General features: G+C 33.1%; 1 protein-coding gene and 1 long non-coding RNA gene across 5 annotated transcripts in view; both read left to right on the top strand.

The window, feature by feature from the left end:
* Positions 1–5,670, top strand: part of Rad54b (RAD54 homolog B (S. cerevisiae)) — an 81,962-nt gene that overhangs the window by 33,092 nt on the left and 43,200 nt on the right. The window lies entirely within an intron of this gene.
* On the top strand, positions 1,515–4,653 carry LOC105982842. The gene is made up of 2 exons (XR_001174925.1): positions 1,515–2,523; positions 2,555–4,653. It is a non-coding gene; the product is annotated as an uncharacterized LOC105982842 (long non-coding RNA).

The raw sequence follows: 5,670 nt of genomic DNA on the forward strand, positions 1-5,670 counted from the left end.
CTTTTTTCTTTTTGCTTATGTGGTGCTGAGGAATCGAACCCAGGGCTTCGAGCATGCAAGGCAAGCGCTCTACCACTGAGCCACCTTCCCAGCCCCTAAAAAATATTTTTATCTTTTGAAAGAAATGAGACCTAAATTTTAGAAGTGGAAGATATTTGGAAAAGTCATCAATTTAGAGGTGATGAAACTGAAATCCAGAGAGAGCTCAGTGACTTGAAGTAACAAAGATGTTTATGGAATAGCAAGTTCTAGTAATTAATTTTTCTTTATGGGAATTTTTTAATTCCCCATTTATTCTGTAGAAGTAAATCTACTAAACATTTTCAGATTTAAAAATTGGAAGAATTTATTTCATTAAAATTTATTTTTAGGTTGGGGATAGAGCTTAGTCATAGAGAATTTGTCTTTATATATGTAAAGCCCTGGGTTCCATTTCCAGCATAGCAAAAGATAACTTGCTTTTAAAGACTGTTAAGAGTATGGATTCAAGGAAATTGTATTATGCTGTCCCCTTCCCTCCCTCTCTCTCTTGTCCAGCAAGATAAATCAGATACTTTGACAAAGTTTTGGTATATTCATTTTTCAATGTCTTAGTCTAGAAAAAGTTTCTTTCACAGTAAAAATGAGAATTAAAAAATTAAAATGAAAATAGCAAAATAACATGTTTATATTTTCTGATATGATCTGTAATCTTATCATTTCTATAAATATTTCTGTTAGTATCTCAAAATAAAACCTTGGTTTTTAAAGCATTCGTACTACATTTATGTTAAATCTTTAAATCTGTATTATGTGTAAGAATTACTATTTTTACTGTAATTTTCTTTCTTTTTTTTTCTGGTCATGGCGCTTGAACTCAGGGTCTAGATGCTGTCTCTGAGCTCTTTCACTCAAGGCTAACACTCCACCACGTTGAATGACAGCAGTACTTCTGGGGGTTAATTGGAGATAAGAGTCTTACGGCTTTCCTGCCCAGACTGGCTTTGAACCCTGATTTTGAGATCTCAGACTCCTGAGATTAGGATTACAGGTGTGAGCCACCAGCGCCTGGTTTTTTTGCTGGTATCTTATGGTAGAAGAATGCCAAGCCTTAAAATGGGATAAGTAGAGTTTCGGCAATATAAGAAGAGTGCTTAAAGTAGAATGAGTACTCAAAAAAATAGGGCTTGGAGAGTAGGATGAAGAGGATCCATGGTATACCAGCCCAAAGGCAGTGCCCAGTGGGGTGATTTTAAGTAAGCCTACAAGAACCAGTGTTGACTGTGGTAACCTGGCTTAGAACTTCTTTATGAGCTAGGTAGAATAGTTCTTATTAGCTGAAGCAAATTTTTATATATAAGAATAAGCCAGCAATCTGCATTTTTTTTGGAGGGGGGGTCCGGTCGTGGGGCCTGAACTCTGGGCCTGGACGCTGTCCCTCAGCTCTTCAGCTCAAGGCTAGCGCTCTACCACCTGAGCCACAGCGCCACTTCTGGCTTTTTTTTTTTTTTTTGCTTATGTGGTACTGAGGAATCGAACCCAGGGCCTCAGGCATGCAAGGCAAGCGCTCTACCACTGAGCCACCTTCCCAATCTGCAATCTGCTTTTTTATGTGAGAATCTCAAACTTTAAAATGTTTGCAAAGAATTGCAAATACCTTTAAAACACTGTACAGACTGTGGAAGTCAGAGCAGAAAAATGGTTCCTTCCAGCCTAGGTCCTGAACAGCAGGTTAAATATCACTGACAACTTGTTAGAAATGTAAATTTGTACCAATTGAATCAGAAACTCATATGGTCTGGCAGTCAATATGTACTGTAGATATTCTGATAATAGCTAATTTTGAGAAGCAATGAAAAAGAGTGTTTTAGAACTGAGTTAGGTGCCTAACATGGTAGATTTTTAAAAAATTTTGTTAAAAGATGATGTGGATGGGTAACAGTGATTTGAGGAATATCAATTTAGATGTTAGTTTGAGGCAGATTATGGATTATATTTACAGAGTCGGTCTTTGAAGACGCTGAAGACTTTTATTGATTATGGGAATGATATGATTAGAGTGATTTAGGAAGAATAGGCATTGAAGTCAGAGTAAATCAGAATTTTAGGTTATGGCAATCTATAGAAATAGAAAAGAAACTAAACTCTTATGGATACTGTTAGCCTGTTACTTAATTTTATTAGTTGACTTTAAAAAAGCATTTTATACTTGTTATAGAGTTAAAAAACTTTTATTATAGAAGTATCTGTATCTGTATGATATATTCTTGTGATAGTTTTATCTTTTAATCTCTGCTATGATTGTTTTGTGTGTAATGAATCTTCTAATTTGAGGTAATATTTTTATAATACAATTCTAGTAAATATACCTTTACAGTAGAAAACTTTAATTTTTTGAAATTATTAAAAGAAAATTGCTATATGAAATGTAATATAATTTCAGCATGCTTAAAACTCGAAATCAGTTATGAATATTTGAGTGTTGACTGTATATCAAAATCAATTTACCAAAATGTGTTTTGTGCAGTATTCATTCTGTGAAAGGTTTTTTTTTTTTTTTATTTTTCTGTGAAAGGTTTTTAGAAAATAGTTCTATGTTCCCCATAGTCCAACATACTCTTTTTTAAATAGTTGGTTCTAAAATCAAGTGTGGAAAGTAAAAAAAAAAAGAGGGGGGGGTCCAACCATGCCTTAGAAAATTCTTTCATTGTTCATAAACTAATTAGCATTATCTGTTACAATCATATTTTCCTGTGGCAATGTTCAAGGTTGGTTAATATTTCTTTGGTAGTAGGAGGTGATACAATTTATTAGTAGTTGGTGTCTGTATAGAATAAAGAAACATTTTTATGTATTTTTGAATTACATTCATTGCAGTGAGTTTGCTGAATTTTTCTGAGTCATTGTTTAATTTTAATTTGCAAAAGTTTAAATTCTCCATTCTCTAATCACCTCTTCCAGGAAAGATTACCATAGTAAAGGAGATTATTTGTATTCTTGGGTACATGGTTCCAAGAAGTCCATTGTTGAGGAAAAACTGAATGCTTAGGATACATGCTCAGTGCTGTATTGCAGTTGCTTGATTCATTTTTTCCCTAACATTACTCAGCTCTCTTAAAGCCTTTCATCTTTCAACAAATCTTATTCATTTTATCAGTTAATTTCTTTGTCTTGCTTGTTGGGCATGTTTTCACAGAATTGAGAGCAGGAAAACACTTAGCAGATCACACAAATATTTAAACACAACTGGCAATAAAAAGGACTGAACAAGAGCTTATTCACATCGACTGAACTGTTATGTGCATGTGTGGGAGTTGTTTCTTGACTATGCTTGGTTAAGACTACATATAATAAATTCATGAATCAGGTAGCCTTACTGGTATACTTTGTGAGAATTCCTGAGTAAAACAAATTATTTGTCTGGCCTGGTGGATCATGATCCTCCTACTTAAACCTCCAGTGTGTCTAGGATCACTGACTTAAAGCCGTTGTATCTGACTGATTTGTTGAGATTGGATCAGTGTTATTTCATTTTTGTATCATTCTTTGTTTCCCTTCTTGTGTGAAAATGTTTAAAATGAGTTACTTTCCATGTGCCTTTTTATTTGAAGAGTAATGTCAGATTTTAAATAAATTTGTTTAAATGTCTGGGTGCAATAAATTGTATTTATATGGATGATGATGATTAGATGAATACTTTGTTAATACATGTTCTTTTAAGTGTAAGAATATGTTATACTAATTTGTATACTCTTACTATAAAAATTCAGTATCATAGAGGTTAAAATTTTTTGGTGAGGCATAATTGAAATAAATTTATTTAAATGATTGTATTATAATTGATACCAAGTGTACTCAATACTTTTTTCAAATGTTAGAATCACAAATTCAAAATTAATATTTGATGGTAAGTTTGGTTGTAAGTACTTCAACGAAAGTTAAATGATAAATGAAATACAAAATACAAGAGTGGATTCCCTTTTCTTTTCTTTTCTTTTTTTTTGAGACAGGATCTTTCTGTGGTAGCCCAGGCTGCCCTTGATTCTCCTGCTTCAGCTTCCTGATTGCTGGGTCTATGGGTATCTCGGCACAAGCCTATAAATTCTAGCACTTGAGAGCATGATACAGGAGGATTATGAATTTGAGTTGATCCTGGAACATGGTCAGAACTTGTTTCCAAAAGGGAAAAAAAAAGCCCTAGCTAAGTTTTATTTCTTAGAATTTCACAAAATTATAATCATATTGTTATTTCTACCTTAAAACATTCAAGTGGGTTAATATTCTAAATTTTCCTTTTTTAAATTAGCCTACCTTACTTTTAATGTGTGTATTTCATTGTTCTTCTTTTTAATAAAAACCTAACATTTTTAATACTTATTTTCAACTATCCTTTTATCAGTAGTTCACTTTTTATTGCTCTGTAGTATCCTGTTGTACAAATATATCAGCTTGTTTGTCTATTTTCCCTTGTTAGATTTATGGATGATTTTTGGATGTTAGATAAAAATATTCCATTAATATTCTGTATAACTTTCTTGTGGACATAATGCTAGAAAAGGGAAAATATACATTTAATCTTTAAGAAACTGGCACCTTTTCCAAAGTGATTGTACAATTTTAACTTCCATGAACAGTGTTGAGTTTTTAAAAAAATAAAATTTGCATGTTCAATAATTGGAATATTGTAATTGAAATTGCGAACCAACTTTTAATATAAATTCAAAGTGTTGAGTAGATAATTTAGATACTTGGGGAATATTGTAGCTTATTGATTATTTTTCCATGTTAGCATTTGCATATATATTCTGACATGATGTATTGGTAAAATATGAAATGTATAGTCCCTGCCATGTTATGAAGTATTACTCTGAAAATAATCTCTAATGAAAAGAAATCTTGTAGGCTTATTTTATACATTATGGTATTTATACGTATTTGACATTCAGTGTCTTTAAGAAAACTGGATGATTGTCAGATTGAAGGGATTTGCATGTTAATGCTTGTATATTTTTTAGTGTAATAAAAATTTCCAGTCTTAAATTTATATTGTTATATGTTAATGAAATTTAAAGTTCTGTTAGGTTTTGGTAATTTTAAAATTCAGAAATAGTCTAAAAAGTCATTTACATTTTATTTGAATTTCATTATATGAAACATTTTAAATTGCATTTCTACTGTTGAAAACAAGTTGTCTATTTAGAATGATCAAAAAATGTAAAAAATACATAAAGATTTGGGTTCACTGGATATGTAGTTGTCATCCTAATCACAGGAATCATTCATTAAGATACCAGCTTATTAATATTAAATTATATGATCTTCCTCAAAACAAGTTTAACATGTTCTTCTAAGAATTGCTGATGATCTTTTTTTGGTCGTTGTGGGGCTTGAACTCTGGGAGCCTGGGCTCTGTCCCTGAGCTCTTCAGTTCAAGGCTAGCACTCTACCACTTGAGCCACAGCACCACTTCTGGTTTTCTGGTGATTAATTGGAGATAAGAGTCTCATGGACTTTCCTGCCTGGGCTGGCTTTGAACGGTGATCCTCAGATGTTGCGTGAGCCACCGGCACCTGGGTCAAGGCTTTTTTTTTTTGGGTCCGGTCGTGGGGCCTGAACTCTGGGCCTGGGCGCTGTCCCTCAGCTCTTCAGCTGAAGGCTAGCACTCTACCACTTGAGCCACAGCGCCACTTC

This window comes from Dipodomys ordii, unplaced genomic scaffold (genome assembly GCF_000151885.1).
Source record: "Dipodomys ordii isolate 6190 unplaced genomic scaffold, Dord_2.0 Scaffold17, whole genome shotgun sequence".
Taxonomy (NCBI): domain Eukaryota; kingdom Metazoa; phylum Chordata; class Mammalia; order Rodentia; family Heteromyidae; genus Dipodomys; species Dipodomys ordii.